Below are 19,499 nucleotides of genomic sequence, written 5' to 3'. Positions count from 1 at the left end.
GGGTCTGGTACTGGGTTTTTTTTTTATCCAGTCGTACCCTGACACCGCCGCTGTGGGCCGGGAGGGCCAGGGCCGCCTGCGTCAGCCAGTCGTCGGATGGCCCCGGCTGCCCGGGCTCGGTGGTCTGTCTGCCCGGGAGGGCGGGCCCGAGGGGCGGGGCGGTGCGCAGGGGGCTGGCGGCGGGCGGGGCGGCGGGCAGCACCATGCGGCCGTGGTTCCCCGCCCTCCCGTTTCGGCTCTGCGCGGCGGCGGCGGCGGCTTCCGCGGGGCGGCCGGGGGGAGGCAAGCCGCCGCCGCTGCCCTCCGCATGGAGCCGCGGCCGCCCGGCGCCACCGCCGCCTCGCTGCGGGGGGCGTCCGCGGCGCCCGGGGCGGCGGGCGGCGGCGGCGGCGGCGTCGGGGAGCCCTGCGGGGGATGTGGTGAGTGACGGCGACGCCGCGGTGTGTGTGCGTGTGGTGTGTGCCTGTGTCTGTGCCCGTGCCCGTGCCTGTGCCCATGTTGTGCCGCCCGCCGGCAGACCGTGTCTGCCGGTCCCGGGGCGGTGGGTCGCGGCCCCCGCGGGTGCCCCGCGAAAGCCGATGCCCCCACGTACCCAGCGGGGCGCTGTCCGTGGTGCTGAACGCGACAGCAGAGGCGGCGGGCGCGGCAGATCCGCGGCGGTTCTGAAAGCACGGGAGGAGGTTTTTGTGCCCCGGCTTCCTCCTTGCAGGGTTGTACCGGTATTGTCTCGGCTGGAGCAGGATAGCCGCTGACGTCGGGGTGAAAATACTTGGCCGAACCTTGCTCAGTCCACCCGCAGGGTTTGTGATCCGGTCATCGCAGAAAGCAGCCAGCAGATGAGACCATGAGTAGCTAGAACACAGGGTGACACAAACACAACTCCGGATAGCCGTCCAGAACTGGCTGGGGTTTTCAGTTTACATTTCTAGACAATATCTGCTCAACATCTGCTTGCAATAGACAAGATAAAGTAGCTTCGTCTCACCCCGCAGTTTTGCAAATGAAAACGTAGACTCTGTTTTTGCCATGTATTAGCTTAAATTTATTTGAGGTCAGCTGAAACTTAGCTTCATTATTCTTACATTTTCTTATTCTCGATTCACATTGCGACTAACGCTTATTGTTAGAAACAATGCAACCTTACTTCTATGAATGCATACATTTCATAAAGTGGAAACTTCTCTGAATGTTGAAGAAGCAGTAACTATTCACAAGCCTTTCCTTCTTGCAGCCAATGTTTAGCTTCACTTTCCTGCAGCAGCTAAACATTGACCTCCTTCGTTATTCTACAGCATTTCTTATAAAAAAAAAAAGTCTTTATTTTCATAAACAGTGAACTGTACAGTTGCATTTTTGGTATCGCTTCCATATTTGAATCTTTAAAAAAACCCTGTGTGTGTGTTTTGCATGTAGGTGTGAAGAAGTCATGCTTTTGCACCCAGTTATCTACAGGTCTTAGCCTCTCGAGTCTCACTTTCACTTAGTGGGAACTGAACGCTGCAATCATTTTGCTGTAAATGTGTGGCACTTGAAAGAAATTTTTAATTTATTTTGAAGATAAAAAGAATCTGCCTGTTTGAATGGTGATCAGTACCAAACAAAGACTGATCAGACATTACCAAACAAAGGCTGAGAGGAGTTAAACTGTATGATCATGAGGCTATTGTATAATCAGGCAGGTTAGCCATGGGCAAGGACATTTCCTCACTGCACAGAAGCTGGCAAAGTGTATCTCTAAAGGTGAAGATTCTGCTTACAGAATAAAAGCTGGCACAGTTATCCAAACCTGTCTAAATGGGACTCTGAAGATTTTGAGTTTCAGGGCAGTCACAGCTGGTAAAAATCTAGACTCATTTTAATGCATACCCAAACTCATTTGAGGGTCACTGAGATCTGTGTTTCACTTTCTGGTGTGTCCCAGCTTGTAAGTCATATCTTATGCTTGTTGGCTTTGGCTCCTGCTTTTCTGATTAATGACACTAGTCCAATTTATAAATTTGCTTCTAAGATCAGAATAGGTCATTTTTCTTGAGTTAATTTTGAAGAAGATATTGCTTCTGTGCCCACTGAGATGTTGGGTTTTTCTGTTCAAAATGTGAGGGAGAAAAAGCACAATTCAAGAAAGTCATGAGCTGCCTCATATTTATAACTTTTCCTTCCCTGTTTGCTCGTGTAAGAGCTCTGCTAGCTTTGAACAGACCTCACTGTAGACATAAATTTTCTCCAATGTTTTGAAGGCAGAGCTGTCATTCATGAAGACTTAGGTTTGTATGTATTCTGCTGGCATGACTAATCATGCAAATAATCCTAGGGGCTTCATGCTCAAATGCTCATGTGGCTATTGAAAAGAAATATACAACATCTATGTAGAAAACCACAGAAACAGATTGAATGGGAGACAAAACCACAACAGAGATTGTCTTTTGGTATTCAGCTCTTTTCTCACCTCTGTGTAGAAAACAAAGTGGGGCAGTCACGCTAAGGCTACTTGTGGCTCAGGCTGGACCCCTTGTCCTCCCACAAATTCTGCAGAGCTGTAAAATGCTTCCCATGTAGCAGCTGCTGAAGGGTCAGGAGAGCACTTGGCCACCACGGACAGAAGTAAGCTCCTCTTATATAATGAACAGTTGTATACTTGTTCATTCATGCTTGCTGTGCAGCCCAGACATTCTTATTATAAGTACCCCATCCCCTCTTGCAATGTGTTTTACTCCTCAAGTAGCAGTTATAACAGGCATGAGTTAAGTAGCTGTGTATTTGAATGCGTCAGCTTTGCAGTCACGGATGCTGGTTTTATAGGTGCCTGTTCCCTTACACAGTTGAAGATGTTACCAGTTGTCAAGCCAGGGTGTGGGTGCATTGTGTGTGCTGACCACAGGCAGGCACTTCAAGTGGTTTTTCATTCTTGAGATTGCCAAGAAAGCAATATCATGAGACTTGTAACAGCTTTATTGTATTTATGTAGGCACAAATTTGTTTGGCAAAAATATGTCTGTACTAACAAAAATTTGTTTAAAGGTAACTGCCAGACTGCCAGAAATCCACTTAATCTAATGAGAAATTAAATTTTATTTTTATATAGTATGCATGTAGTATGCAGAATGTGTGAAAAGTATTTTTCATGCCTATTCATCGAGTCAAACTGCCTGTAGATGCTTAAGGGATTGCTTCTAAATGTAAGCAACTTAAAAATGTACTTGAAGACCCAAGTTAAAAATAGTTGACTTGCTGTTTGCCTGCACCAAGGAGTCTATTTTTGTCTTTATTCAGTAGCTTGCACACAGGCAGTTCTGGGGGATGTTATAGGCCTTCTCTGTGGCAATCCAGCCCCTGGCTGCGTGTGCTAAATCATTTTGGTGTGCTTAACAGCCCTGTCTAAAGAGTCACATTTTTCCGTACATACAGATGTTTGTGATCAAGTGAACAGGGATGAAATAAGAAAGCTTAATCTAAACTTTAAGCATGATGTCAGCTTACTCTGAATAGCGATATGATTTCACTGTCGCTTTCAGAACTGCACCGAAATTCAGGGAAAAGAGCAAACTTGAAAACTCCTTTAAATACTCAAGTCTCCTTAGGTCTTATGGTTTGTAGTAGTTCCCAGCAGTACTGAAAATAAACTCCATCAATAGTTCATTTTAAATGGTTTTATCTATAAACATCAGTTTGGGGTTAAGACTGATTAAAATATCTCTTTAAAAGAAAAGATGTGCCATGATCTGGAAATACATATTTAGAATTCATGTGCTCTGTATGCTTACTTGAATCAAAGCTGTATATGCTGAATGCATTTCTCTTTCATTCTCATATATACTTATTTGAAGTTGTATAAATTCTATGTTTATCCTATGATAGAAGTGGGAATAGATTTTATATATTTGTATGTGTTCAATATATATAGTTATATGAAACCTGTCCATGTGAAGCAGGCATATGCGATGTGAAGGCATGACATATCTCTTCAGAATGCTCTGTTAATTTTCCATGTTTACAGAAGGGTTCAGGATTTGTAATCTGAAAGCAATCCACACCAGTTAGGAATCTCTGAAACAATTTCTTTGTGTTTTTTGGGCAGTACTTCTTGTTGGGATAAGCACACTGCTGAACGCCTGGATGTTGATCCTAATTGAGCACCCTGCCTGGGTGACCCTTTTGGGACTTCATCCATGTTTCTGCCTCAACATCTGCTTGAATGGTGGGGTTTTTCTCTTTTTTTCATTTTGCTTGCAGGGATTTAGTTGCCTGTCACTAGCTCTGTCTGCCAAGTCAGAGGAAAGGGTTTCTAGGCTTCTGCAGGCTGTATTTTGCAGCCTTCCCAGTCTGTCCGTTGATCATTCTTTTTGAAGACAGAAAGACTCACCCTAACAGACAAATTTTTGAGGCACTGAAGGGCTCTGTCAAAGCACAGAACTGACCTGTTCTGTTTGCCTAGGGCCGGGTGCTGTGCCCTTGAAGAAGATGGGAGGTTTGTTTTTGCCTTTGGTGCCTGTAGAGTCTATGCTGTGAAAGAGACATGAGGGTGCAACTTTCCCCCACCTCACACCCACCCACCTTAATTTACTACTGTTTCAATTTACTAGGAATTCCTTGTTATTGCTAGGAATAACAAGGTTGCATGACCTTCTCTTCTCCATGCACACACACATACAGAAACGCTTCTACATTCAATGTTTCGACTCGATGACTTGTGCAAGAAGAGTGAGCAAGACTTGCCTCAGTTTTTCTCATGTGCCAGTCTCACTGCCCAGGTGCTTCCATGTGTGTTGCCAGCAGCAGCAACAATTGTGTGTATAGATAGCTTTCCTCCAAAATAGTATCAGTGATTAATCACATTAAAATGTCTGCTCTGCAAAATGCAGTTCCTTACACATCTAAATACGAAATGGTTGATTTAAGTCTTTGCAGGTGAAAGAAACCATGGATTACATAATTATTTCGTGGCAACCTGGAAGCCATTCCTATCATTTATATATATAGGCATGTTCACATCTATAGTTTGCACAAGAACTGCACTTTAGTGCTTATTAGTAATGTGTTTTAATTGCGTTCTGGTAGCAGTTGTGATTATTTATTTGATTGTGAGCATTTTTTTGTCCACAAATAGACATCTCTTCTATGATTGTGTAATGCTCTGAAATAGATTAGGTATATTGCTGCTTTTATGCCAAGATCATCTTCAGCAGAGAGATGCATATCTAAATAGAATGCATCACGGTCATTACCTTAATAAAATGTGACTCATGCACACCAGCACTTTCATTCTTAAAATAGTTCATGAAACTGGTGTATCAGTTTGTTGATGGATAGAGCTCACTGTGGAACACAAATCTGTTGTATAGACAAATAGTCTCTGGCATCTTCCCTGAAGCTTTATGCTTAATTTAGCATGAGCATGAGTGCTCATTAGTGCATGACCTCACTAATGAACATTTTAAGCACGCTTACATGATGTACGTCTTCACCAAGTTTTGAGTAAAGCTACAGATGTTCAATTATTGTAAAGTCTATCCTGACTTAACAAAGTTTAGATTCAAAATGAGACTGTTAACTAAATATTCCAGTTTGTTCTGAGGGCAGACAGAAAACCTTACTGCTTCATAGCTAGCTCTGATTTTGATGGCCCTGTAGTTATTGAAAAAAACATAGCAACTGATACCACAAATTGCTCTGAAACCAGCATCCAAGCTAAGGTCTCTGAGTAGCTATTTATGACTCAGAAAAACTTTTTTGTGCTATCTTGAAAAACGTATGCATGCTCTGGGGAAATAAAAGGGAAAGCTGAAAATATACAAGCTGTCAGCTCCACATCATGCTTGTCTATGCAGAAGATCATCACCAGGTGAGTCAGAAGAAATCTGGGAAATACTGAATCTGTGTGTTGCTATGCTCTGTGTTTCAAAGGGATTTTCTCACTTGCAGGGGAGAAGCAGCAACTTCAGGGGACACATAAGGAACATCTGAAAATGTCAAACTCTGACAAAGACATGCCTGCTTTTCTGCATACACTAGGACTTTCAGGCATTTAGCAAAGCTAAATTCCTGGCAAAATGAAATACTGAAATCCGCAGTGTAAATTAGTTCATATGTTTTCTATGATATTCTGAAAATATTTCCATAATACTGATTTTTCAACACAGCTATTTAAAAAGGAGCATTCAAAAAACCCTAATCTCTACAGAGTACTGCATCTTTTTCTCATCATGCTATCTATTCTTTTACAACAACAGTCAAAATTAATTTATACTCCACCTGCTTTCTGACAAGAGCAGTTGTCAGTTTTTTAGCAGTGATCTGTTCGCACTTTCTTTGTGTGAAAGAGCTTTTGAGAGCTGAGCAGAGGCAGGGAATCTGATTCATAACAGGTGAATAGGAACTCAATTAGGTTTTGGTACAGCTGTCCAAAACATTCAGTGTTTCTTGTGAGGGCAGGCCACATACATGGTAACTGCATTCTTCTTTCTTCTCAGCTTTCATGTTTGCCAGTTCACTGTCAAGGCTGACAGAGAACAGTCAGTTCTATTGTACTCTTATATTGGAAGAGGTTTAACTATGGGAAACATATCAACCCCAGGCAGCAAATACATTCTCCCTTTCTTCCATTCATGAACATTATTTGCCATCAAGCACATTTTCTCAGAATCAACTGGTAGTTAGATTTTTCAGTATTGTTTTTTAAAAACAACATTAATGTTTATAGTGATCTGTTTCATAGTTATTTTGAAGTGCAGTGCATTGGTGCTTAAGAATACAACACTGCATATTCTGGGGACAAACAATTGGTACAAACTAAAGCTTGTGGTTTGTGTAGGTTATCTTACTGGTGCATGTTGCTTCCTTCATCCTAGAGCTGGGTGGCTTCTTCCACTTTGTGTATGAAAGTGAAGCATCTGTAGTTTCTGCTCTCCGTTTAGGCCTCTTTCTGCATTATTGCCACTGTTTGGCAGTGGTTTTGAGTTGGGGGAGAATAAGCTGTATAGAGGAGGATTGTGCTGTTGAACGGGTATTGTTTCACAATGTGATGATGAGTTTTATTTCTGCTGTTGGTGGGAGAATAATAGCAGTATCATATTCTTGCAAGTTTTCAACAAATGCTTTCCTGGAGATGATGGAGATTAACACTGCAGTGCCTGTTGTTTGATCTGCAGTGCTGAAATGAAAAACTTTGCCACAGCTGTTTCAGTCGGCAGTGGGGCAGGGCTCTTGGAGGCCTTCAGCAGGATTCATTCTCTGTGCATCATTGGCCAAGAGCAAAAGTTTATGAGTGCTGGGCATTTGTTTATTTATGACAGCTGGTTGTTGCCAGTGGTCCCCTTGCAGGTCATGCATGCTTAAGCAGAGAGGGCTCCTGCCTTTTTTTTTGTCTTCTTATCTACATGTTTTCTCAAGCCCTACGTGTCGTTTGGGACATTTAAACTGATATTTTCTTTTAGATACATTGACTGTGTTATCTCAGAAATGTAAAGCACTATGAGCAAGTTGATCCTACACATTTTGGACAAAATTAGTTATCTGATAGGTTACTGAAAGTATCCAAATTCTGATTTACATCAGAGTGTGTTTCTGTAGTCAAGTCAGTGGCAAAACTTTCATTGACTTCCAATGACACAACAGCAGTCCCTGAAGCTATTGTTATAGTCCAGCATAAATTGCATTGGAAAGCTATCTGGGATTTTTCAGTGAATATTCTGAAATAATATTTCTCCCTTGACATCTGGCAAATTGCATAGCTGAGTTTCAGTATGTGTGTGTACTCTAATAGGCAACACTTTTGCATTCAATTTTAAACTAGATTCTTTTGCCCTCTTCATGCACATTTCAATATGCATCTTTTTAAAGAGCAATTATGCTTTAATAAAGTAATATTAATGAAATGAAAATTTTCTTTAGTAGGTGTGTGATACCTTCTTATCAACAGTGAGCTGAAGATTGTAGTGGAAATGAATATATGGTGAAATTACTGTGGTTGATGACCAACTTGAATCTAAACCAAAACAAAACAAAATAAAACATGATAAATTTTATTGAGGGAGTATTTTCCAGATGTTTGTTGTTGATGTTCTAAACTCTCAGGTGACTAATTTATTTTTTTTTCCCCAAAACTACAATTAGGTAAGAAAAGTAATACCCTTCCAAGAGATGACTGTATCTTTTGCTGAAGATAAGGCACTTGTATCAAGCTGGTAAATGCATATTTCAAAAGATTCTGAAACTGAATTTAAGTACGCTTAAATTGTGACAGAAATGTCAACAGTTGAGAACAAAGGTTGATCCTAAACACACAACAAAGAACAAAATAGTAGCTTTTCCAGGTATTCTTTCCAAACATTTTTGCTGCAAACTTCAAACCTTCTGAATGGGTATGACTTTATGGACATTTGAATCTCTTTAGTTCATCCATTTTCATGTTAGGAAGTTGTAGGAGAAATAGGGTGAGTGATTTGCAGTTGTCTTTGAAAATCTACCTGTTTTTTGCTAAAGGAAAGAAATGAAATGCAGTGGTCTGCAGGTCTACTGGCTCTACAACATAAAGTTATTATAAGCATCTTAACTTTCAGATAATTGATTGCTACAATGCAGTGTACTATTCATGTATGTTTCTGGTGAGTAACTGGTACTGGACTTGTGACACTCTTTCTTCTTCAGTAAGAGTTGCTGTGTCATGGAGGCCCTTTTAGGAGATGCAAACCACTTCCCTACCCCTCAGCAATAGTGGATATACCTTCGGTAACACCAGAAACCATATAAAACAAAAAGGGTATCTTAGCACTTCTTTCTGATACATAGAAAAAGCATGCTGTGGCTTGATGGATGCTGTGCAGTTGAGTAGCTCTGTTCAGCTGGACTGAGTTTTTGTCTAGTCGTGGTAAATGAGTATTTTGTCTCTGGCTTGGAGCCAGATTTTCAATCCTTTAATTTGCTTGGGATTTTCTTTTGGCAGGACAGGATGTTCTGTGAAAATGTCTTAATTTATTGACAAGTTATGAAGGTCAAAAGAAACATTCAGTTAGGCTCATATTCAGAGATGTCTTCAAAAGATGACTAGCAGGGGAGCCAAGGGAATAGAAGTGGTCCATTTACAAATGGAAATTAAATTTAAACCTTATTCGCATTTTTAACTGTAACTGGCCATGCTTTATGTCTTCAATTCTGACCTCTTTTTACGTGTAATTCCTGTTCTAGGAGGCTAATTTTGTTCTTGCTTCTGAAAATGTTGTCAGACATGGAATGATGAAGAATCTCTTAGCAGGTGCAGGCAAGATCAATACTTTTGCTCCTGCTGGTGATTTGCAGTAGCGATTTTGAAAGCTAATGCTTCTAATTATATCCAATTAGATTTCAATATTTAAATATGTATGGAAAGCTTTATTCATAGTCTAATTCTCTTTTAGCCATACCTGCTTTCCTAACTCTGGATCTCAGGAGACCTCAGATAAAAAAATCTGGCATCATCTTTTAATCTCATTGTTACTGGGAGTTCAGAAGAAGTTTCTTCCATACCTCAGAGTTGCCATTGCTTCTTTAACTGACACTGTAAGATTTACTTACAGTAGACATCTATAAAATAAAAGATACTGATAAAAGGACAATGCTTTTTTTATAAACTTCCTCTATTGTTCAGAGCCGTTTGCTATTTCTGCATCTCTCAAGAAGTTCATTATTTACATTCATAATGCAGAATAACTGTTGACTGCTGTATTGTAGTACTGCTTTCATAAATCTCTTTGAAATTAACCTATCTAACTTTTAGACATTACTCTGGATGCTAAAAAGGGTCTCCTGATCATGCTTCAATGTGTGACCACCTTTTGTATCTCTTAATTAAAGCTTTCTATCTTTACAATTTCTCTCAGCAAATTAATCTGCTGTAGCGGTTTAATGGCAACTGAATTTAACATTATGATATATCTCCACTATTTTTCACTTCCATTGGCAGAAAGGATCATGTTCCCATATATAGAGGCACATTTCTTTTCAGATTTTTTTTCATATTTTTTTCAATGATAAAACACTGAAGCTTTAAACAATTTTTTATTTCCAATATTTGTTGCAAAATTTGTGGTACTTTATTTTCCCAAATGCCATATAATGCCTGGCTAGCAGATAAGTACAACAACCCATGTATCATACAGAGGACTATGCAGAATATTGCATGGAAAAATGCTTTAGCAGCCCCATGTTATTTAACATATGCAAAACATACACAATTAATACCAGTTTTATTAAATACGATGCATTTCCCAGAACACTGACATGCAGAAGTAGAAGAAACTGATTTAGAGCTTTTATTTATGAAGAGGAATAATACTGATTGATAACTAGAACTGGTGCTATGTAGGCAGATGGTTGGGGAGCTCAGTTTCTCTTTATATATATATATATATATAGGACAATTTATCTGTAACTCAAGGCCAATACTGCACTTTTTTGCCTGTTTCTTTCAGCTTGAAATTTTCAAATTGATTTTAGGTCCATTTGCCTGAAATGTATTCAAGTTTCCTTTCTTATATTTTGTGTTAGGCTTTTATTCTCTTATAGATCTATAGTTTTGGTCTTTTTCTTAAGAATAATGAAATACCTTAGTTTGTTCTTTGTGCTTCACAGATAATGCCTGCTTTAGTGTAGTGCCTTACATTTCTTTCCTCAAATATAGGTTAGAAAGGCCTTTTGATTTAGTAAGCTGAAGCCTGCATTGTCCCTGAAAGTGGACAGGCTATGGTCTGTTGGTCTTCATGCTCCCCAGCACAGACTCTGTTTTTTTGAAGTTGCTTTGGTGATGGAGATTTGTATGTTTACTTGTCATTGGCATTTCGTTCACCATTCACTCTAAGGTCACATTAGTGGGTGAATTTGGAGTGGAGAACATTTACACAACGCTATCATTGTTAAAATGAAACCTGAATCATGGCTGTTTGCAATATGGAACCCTCATCCGTGTCAGCTTAAGTCAGAGTTGCACGTACAGGTACGTTAGTCTTCTTGCCTTTTAACATCTTTGACAGTTCAGTTTCAAATTGAGAGAAAAAAGGCCAAAGTGTATCCAGGCAGTTTGCACATAGAGATCATACTGGAGATGTTGATGAGAATCTCATTTGGTTTGAAGGTGAACAGTATTAATTTTTATTTTTGTATTGATGCAGTTTCTATTTACATACTGTGAAACAGAAGATTTAAGATCAAAGTATTTTAGAAGTTAACATGCAGTCAGATGCCAGGCTTTGTAGAATATGACAGAAGCTGTTTATTGGCTTGGTATTCTGGAAGAGTCATCTGGAAGAAACCACAAAGACATTGCAGATTGTTAAGAACAGGAAGAGATTATTGGTAAGCATGGCTTTAATCTCTTTGTAGGTTGGTTGCAACAGTATGCATTTTTATACAATCAGCTTCAATTCATAGCTTTTGAAACAAGGTCTATACCCTTGAGAGAAAAGCAGGATTTGCAGTAGTCTGGCAACAGCATCTATGGAAAGAAATCACAGGTTGTGAATACTGTCAAAGCACTAGAGCCTGCTCTGGTGCAGGAACTAAAAGGACGTTATTTTGAAAATCTGCTGTTATGTTGGTGCTCCTTATATATAAACATCATGGAGTTTCATCTTTCACATATATAGTTTTTGTATGAACACCAGAAAATTGGACAATAGGAGAGATTTCAGAGAAGAGCTAGAAACCCCAAGTGGAAACAAGAGTTACAAAGTGTTTAGTCTAGTATCTCTACTACAATAAGCTAAAGATGATACAGTCACTTTCTACTAGAGGGAGATATAACTTGAAGATTTAAAAGTGAGACTTTTTACACTCTCTGATTCTCCACCAATTATTATACACCCTGAGATCTCTTGGACAAAGCCTAAGGGCTGTCTGTGCAGGTCTTAAGACTAAATGCTGTTTGCCACTGTAGGGAGAAAAATCATGCACCAGAGCTTGATTCAAGCTGGCCAGCACTGTAAAGGACAACTAAAAGGGCTTTAAAAAATATGTTAATAGCAAAAGGAGTATCAGACGTAAATGGTCCATTGCTCGAGGAGGTTTATTACCTCACAAACAGGGGCATAGACAAAACAGAGATGTATGCCCCTTTTGCCTCTGTCTTCAGTGGCCGATGATGGGCTCTGGGACTGATGGAGCCCTGTGTTGGAAGACCGTGACTGGAGGGATGATATACTCCCCGCTGACTTTGAACTTGTTCAAGACTTCCTGCTTCAACTGGATGCATATAAATCTAAGGGGCCTGGTGGGCTTCATTGTAGGGTACTGAAAAAGCTGGCTGATGCTGTTCAGGACCTCACTTCATTATTTCTTAATGGTCTTGTGACAGAAAATACTTGAAAAGGATGTTAGTGATCAAGGCAAAGGAGAACAGACAGGAAGTTCCTGGGAAAAAAAGAAAACCTGCTGTGCACCAGTGTTGCCCAGCTGTTAAAGCCAGATAACTGGGAACTCAGCATATGCCATTGCACTTCACTGCACTGCAACCTCCTCCTGTTCTCCTGGACAGGTCAGTTAGTACTGTTTAGAAGAGGGGAACTAACAGCATTGCTTTCATTTGTCTTTCTGAAGTGCTTGGCTATAATGTTAAGGAACATTATACTGACATAAATCGTTGTGGCAGGAAAAAGGCTCTGAACTAGGCCCTGACTGCCCTACCTGTGAATTTACTCTCAGTTCCAAGGGTGACTTGTAGCTTCATGTTTGACAAAATGTCATAGTGCTGCCAGGGTAGCTAAAGTACCAGGGAGGAACATCCATCTGTAATTGTGAGGACCAGAGAGTCTAGGAAACTAACATATCTTTCCGGTACTGTTGTGGCTTCTTGATCTGCAGTGCTGTCGGCTAGTCATTTTCAGCAATCTCCACCTTCACCTCCCCGGAGCAGCTCCCTTGCTTTACTACACCTCAGCCAGTTTGCTGTTTTTCTGGTGTGCTTGGTAGCACATGAGGGATGGTATCGCTTATATTTGAGAAGTAACTGAGCCACTAACACTGAGTCTTCTCTTTGCTGAATGACTTGATTTTTATAGTGAAACTTGCTGGAGCATCCACAGATGAGCACCTTTGGCAATATCATATGGGCACTAGCTCTGTATGGCTGACCCTTAAGGAAGGGGGTCTAATTACTTTTGGCAGGGCTTATAAACCAAAATGGCATGTGTTCCCACTGAAAATATAAGTGTGACTGTCTGTGGTAAAGTGGCAAAACAAGAAACACCTGATTCTTAGATGAGCACACCAGGTATGTTAGAATCCCATTGCTAAATGAACAAAACCTATCAGAGTCTTTTTTTTGGGAAGAAGTCTCATGCTTTAATTGTCCTGATGATTAGTCCTATTCAGGGGAATGGGTCAAAAGCATCCCACTTGAGTGGGAAAATAATGAAGAAAACACAGATATGAAAAGAAGCTTCCTGCAAATTCCTTTCCTTTGCAATGGTTTGTTCATGGTCAGAGCCACTGTTGCAGCCTTGAAATACAAGTTATTAGCATCAGTACAGAGAAATCTTTTGAATTTTATTTCTCCTAAGAGCATTGCTTTTTTTCCTGGTAAATTTTCAGCTCTGTGAATCTGAGCTCTTTAATATTGTCTGTTCAAGAAATGTGTTGTGTCATCTAGGCCTTAATAGCAGCAATAGCAAGTATGGTTTATAAATAATAAAGAGGTGATAGATCAGGCCTGTCTCAGCTCTGATGTATCCTTTGACCACCAGTAACTCTAATGAAGATAAACCTACGCTGTCAGACTCTCACTTCCTTAGCTTTGAACACCATCAGCGTCTTCCATGGCAACTAGGTTTTTCTGCTGCAAATACCTATAGATGATTAATGCATTGTTAATTTATATAATTCCCCTGCTGTAAGTATCTTAACATGGTGTTTTAATACAGCCTATTTTTCCCTCTTCTTTTTGGTTCTAGTAATTTGCTCTTTTTTGAAATTTGGTTACAACATAGCAGAATACCATAAACAGCAATGGCTAGATCTTTTCCTCAGCAGTTGCTGCATCCCTGTGGGCATTCTCTTAAGATTATTCGTTTGGTTTGGAGCCACTTCAATTCAGGCTGTAATTCATAGCTTGGTTGTTAAAGGTACAACTCAATGCCACTCAGTTAATGAAAAGCAAACTTCTGGCAAGCAAATGTCCCTGCATTTTCCAGAGAAGCCTTTGAAGTATACAATAAGAAGGAAGCAAATTATTTTTTTATCATGTTGTAAGACTGTCCTAAAAATGAGAAATGTCTACATATGAAAGACAAGTTATTACAGTTACAGTCAATAGCACTTCTGATAATGTGATAACTGTTTTTTTTATAGGACCAAGGAAGATTTCTTGTGAACTCAGGAGTAATAAGCTGCTTTCAGCACTGCTCTTCACAGCATACATCCTAATCATAAAGCAAACTGTGAACAACACTGATCTGCAGAGTATGGAGTAATTTTCTGTCACATTAGAATTTGATTACTGCAAAATACTTGGCTAGCCTTTGGACAACGATGTTGTATTGTTAAGATGCTGCGCAGGGGAGGAATTTCACAGACACCTGTATGAATAACTCTTCTTCACTAGCTTTCATCTCTAACATGCTGCGAGTGAGACACACAATTTTTGCTAATCCTTGTAGAAAAGAAAATGAATGCATAAGGATGGCAACATTTTAAATCACTGCATCAAAATCTGAGCAACTTCCCAATCCCTAAAAGTGTATGAGAAGGAAGGAGAGCCCAGCTTAGGTCTCTTTTCTGGAAAAGCTACATGAACAGACCAGAGCTTCTAGCACTGTGCTTGCAGACACATTTCCTGGTCTCCGAGTCATCTGTGATGACGACTGTTAAACCACATGATATGCTTTGTGTTGGGTTTCATGCTGAAGACACTACTCATAAGCTTCCTTAGGCAAATGCAGTTCTTCTGTTTGACACATATCTCAGCCACAGATGTTCAAAGACTGTGAGTTAGTTCTTAGGAATCAAAACTCAATTTTCCGACTCAGTAAAAAAATATTTATTTGTAGCCCTCTTCTACTTTTGAACTTCCCTATACTATGTTTTTATGATCGTTTTAAAGATATTTTCATTAAAAGAAAAGCTGAAATTCAGTGTGATCCCATAAACACAACACCTGATGCATTTAAGCAAACAGAGTAAAATTTGTGGAAGTCACAGTAAGGCAGAGAGGTGTCAAAACTGCTTCCGTGTTTAGCAGACTCCAAAAGACAAGAAGAAGGGAAAGATGATATTTCTGCTAAGATTAGGGCATTATTTCTGCTTATAAAAGCTGCTGCCTCTGTACAGTTAGAAGGAATAAACACTCACGAACCACAACCTTATTTCACTCTAGGTATTATTTGGCCTATCAATTCTGGAGTAAATTATTTCAAGAAGATATTAAACGTGATGACTTAGGGTATTTTGGTAAGTTGGCTAAAGCTTTCTTTGTGTAAACAATGCTGTGAAAGAATAGATCTCAGCTGTGGACTGTATGATCCATCCATAAGCAGTGAACTTTTCATATCTTTGCTTTCAAGAATCTGGTTTTAGCTTTTTTGATATTTTTTCTTTAAAGCAAAGGGAAAAACTTGGGTTCTTATTAAGCTGGGCTAACAAAATGATGCCTCATCTCTCTTCATGGTTTGTGGTTATAAGAAATTCTTTATTATTTGATTAACAATGACTACAGCAACAACAACCACTACCTTTTTTTAGTTCTTTTTATTTATAACTGAATGATATCTACTTCAGTCTATCAGACTAGGATGTAAGAGTAATTTTTAAGAAGAGAAGTCTGAATAACACTCTTGAATTTAAATTTCAACCTCAGGTATTTCAACCTCACAATTTATATCATCCTTACTACGTGTTTTGGCACACCATCTAAAGTGTCTGTTGGAATAACTCCTGTTCTCTGATTTAAAAAAAAAACAACATCCCAAACACAACTCATTACATTTACTTGTCCTAAGATGCTGCAAAAATTTGCTCCACTTATTTCAAAATTAATAGAAGTGCATTGCTTCACCAGTTATGTTGTGCCAGACAAAGCAGTGGGCTCTTTGCTGTGGTCCAACTAAATACTTAAACGCTTGTTCCATGTTGGCAACTTGGATACACAAATGTAAGCATGCATTTAAATGCTCTATTGAATCATAACACAGTGCTCTGCAGGATCGATCCCTAATACACAAGTATGTTCTGCAGAGACCATTAACATCACACAGAGGGTACATATGCACAGGCAGCTGTGTGAAGCTGTCAGCTTTGGCTTTGGAAAGGCATGTATAAAAATTGTCATATTTGCCTGCAATAACTGAGCGACAGTTGTTTATTAGACAGCTATGATTACTCTGAGCTGGAAAGGAAACAACTACTCTGAAGTCAATGGCAAAACTTGTCTAAGTCAGCATTTTACCTGAAGTGTCTTAAGCAGTCTGCTCAGGGTTACTTTATACCCTTCTCACTTCAAGCTCTGTCTTCAATGAGGAATTAGTAAGAAGCTTTTGTGGGATCACTTTGAAATTCCTCCTTGTGCAGCAAAAGTTACAGCAACTTTTTAGGCAAATAAATAATTCACTGGGAATAATTGATTTACTGAGTTCATCCTCTTATTTTCTTTTGTATATATACCTCAAACTTCCAGCAATGACTAGCTGTGAATTGAATGAGTCCCTCTGAGTCTAAGTATTGTGTATTCAGTAGGTAACATTTTGACATTATAGCTAAAATATTTTCTGCAAGACATTGCTTTCACTACTTTGACTTCACCCAGTTTCTACTCTTTCACACAGTAGACAAATACTATTTCTCATTAGACTAGTCTGTAAGCACAGCTTCAGTCCCACAATTGCTCAATATATTAGTGTGCTCAGTGTGAAAATCTGGGTCAACTATGTCATACTCATATTGTAGTGAAACCATCACCACCCAGCCCCCAAGGAATGCCAACTACTAAAGTCCTGCTGAAAATCACTTTCAGTGAAGTTAAATATATCTATGTAATTTTATTTATGCTGTGATTCTGTTTCTGTTAAATATTCACAAGACTGAAATTCACTGTAAGTATTAGCAACAGTAAAACCAATCATTCTGGTATCAGGGAAAGCAATCCCAAAAGATAAACAGTTTTCGAAGTAACTCCTTTTCATTAGAGTGAAAGGCTCAAGACAAAAAGGCCTTTGTTTAATGTAGTCCTTCTTAGTCTGTGGGTCTGAGAGAGTGTTTTCTACAGATGGTGTGAGAGCCTGTGGCCAAACTAGAATACACTCCAGTTAAACTCACAGGTTCCTCATCTGCTAGGGCTAGTTTCATCATTTTTCTGGCACAGAATTCTTCAGCTGGCAAGAGAAATTAAACTGACAATAAACAAAGAGCGGAGCTAATTGCTGCCTGCTACTTCTAAAGTCCTAAGTGAAAGAGAAGTTAACATACAAGCAGCAGTTTGCTAGCAAAGATTTGTTTCCCTTGTTTGATAGGAGCATAAAGGGAAAAGAACCTTGCTTTATACCAATCATAGGAGAGGTAGATGTCTGTTGACTTAGAATACATTTTCCCTGCAGACCTCTTTGGATACTAATATGGATGCTACACATCTAACCACTGTTCCTGCCATAAAGGTCAGAGTTGGATTAATAGTGTTGTTAATCCAGGTATTTCCCTGGAAGCACAGAAGTTCGGTCCTGACTGATTACTATCCTAACCTGCTTCCCTTCTTCAAATGTAGCCTGCTGTTTCTCAAAACTCCAGACAACTGAGTGGAGATGACATTGATGGACTGGACTTGGTATTGAACAGGAAGTCTCAAGAAAAGAAAACAAAAGCCTTTGTTGCTATTTGGCAGCTTCTGCTAAAAAGAGCAGAAGAATGGAGTGGTGCACACGAAGCATATTTGTAATAAATGCACAACTTGCCTCTGCAGCTTCAGCTAAGGAAGGAGGTGATTGAGTGAAGAGCTCAGTGGGGATACTTAGGAAGAGTTTGGCTTTCCCTATTGCCCTGCTCACAGAGGGGCAAGAAGTGCCTCAAGTTGTTATCAGTGATGCAAATCAAGCTGTACCTGATATGGCACCTAGACAGGGAGGCTCATGTGACTGTGCTAGAATCGGACTTTTATCTGACTGTCTCAGTTTAACTCTCATTCCCAGCAGTTCCTTTCTCTGCTTTGTGAGCTGAGGAAGAAGGGGAGATGAACAGCTCATATTCATGTTTCTCCCTGGACAAAGGACATTGGGATTGGTTCCACTGTGCCTCTGAAGACTGGGGAAGGATCTTCACCATGGCTCCAACAACTAGCTCCAAGACAGGGTTATAATTGGTCTGTTGCAGGTTGTGAAGCAGACAGACACAGGTACACAGGAAGAGTTACTCTCTCTTTATTATATTTAACCTCCTCTAAGGTGTGGGTCTCACCCTGTGAGCTAGTGGGAAGCAGCTTTTTTTAAAAAAAAACCCTTTGCTTACACCACAGCCAAGTTTTTCAGAAAGGGGACAAGAAGCAATGTGCTACGCCTTCCAATAAGATGAGGGATAGGAAACTACCACCTGTATAGGAAGTTCCTGCTGTTGCACAGCCTAGGCATTGCTTCTGTAACATTCACTGGCAAGAACATTATTCCCTTCAGTCATCCCTTGCTTGTTCTTTTCTGACAGCAGATAGGAAGCAGGACACAGAAGACACTCTGAAAAACAGTAATTACATCCTCATCTTTGCTTAATCTTGATTTTTGTGCACCTTCTTTCATAATGGTTGATTGGTTGTGCTATGCCAAGCAGATGCTTTAAGAAAATCTATTTATGGGGATGCTCTGTTTGCAGCTGGAAGTGGTTTGCAGTGGCAAATAAAAGGACTGTTTTCACTGAGATGTGCAGACAGGCCCAAGGTCACTCTAGTCAGATAGAAGACATTCTCAGTTAGTGAGCGAGATCACTGTGCTAGCACAGCCAGATTCACAGAACTACAGAGTGGTTCAGGTTGGAAGGGGCCTCTGAAGGTCATCTGGTCCAAAGCCCCTGCTCAAGCAAGTCCACCTAAAGCCACTTGCACAGGACTATGTCCAGACAGCTTTTGCATATCTGCAAGAATGGAGACTGCACAACCTGTCTCTGCAACCTGTGCTCAGCCATTCTCATGGTAAAAATGTGCTTCTTGGTGTTCAGAAGGAATATCCTGTGTTTCAATTTGTGTCTGAATTCCCAGATTAAGGGTTTGTTTCTTGGAATAATACTGCTGGCCAAAATTTACCTACAAGCGTAAGCTCAAGTGCTTTGATATACTTGCATGAGCAGGAAGAGTTGGTATCTTTTCTCTTTTGGTGAAAGAGAATTCGAAAGAATAATGTGAGTGAGGCAGGCAGGAGGAGAAGGGCCATATAGGCTTGATAGGGAAAGAACTGCTTCTTTCTATGGTCCAGTTCATAACAACTCCAGGCTGACTGACATTCATCTGATTCCCTTCAACTACACACCATGAGTGCTCCTGTTGGCATGAAACTCCCATCTTACAGTCAATTTCC

General features: G+C 40.1%; 1 protein-coding gene across 2 annotated transcripts in view; it reads left to right on the top strand.

Moving 5' to 3' along the window:
• Positions 1 to 380: 380 nt before the first annotated feature.
• Positions 381 to 19,499, top strand: part of NRG1 (neuregulin 1) — a 458,712-nt gene continuing 439,593 nt past the window's right edge. The window contains exon 1 of one of the 2 annotated variants that reach the window (XM_057419354.1): positions 381 to 419. The gene's annotated coding sequence lies outside the window, so the exon portion shown is untranslated. The remainder of the gene's footprint in view (positions 420 to 19,499) is intronic. The other variant, XM_057419355.1, reaches the window with a different exon arrangement.

This window comes from Pezoporus wallicus, unplaced genomic scaffold (genome assembly GCF_028554395.1).
Source record: "Pezoporus wallicus isolate ANWC-B61680 ecotype Strahan unplaced genomic scaffold, APGP_CSIRO_Pwel_v1 contig_7344, whole genome shotgun sequence".
NCBI lineage: Eukaryota > Metazoa > Chordata > Aves > Psittaciformes > Psittacidae > Pezoporus > Pezoporus wallicus.
This window is presented reverse-complemented; position numbering and strand designations above follow the sequence as displayed.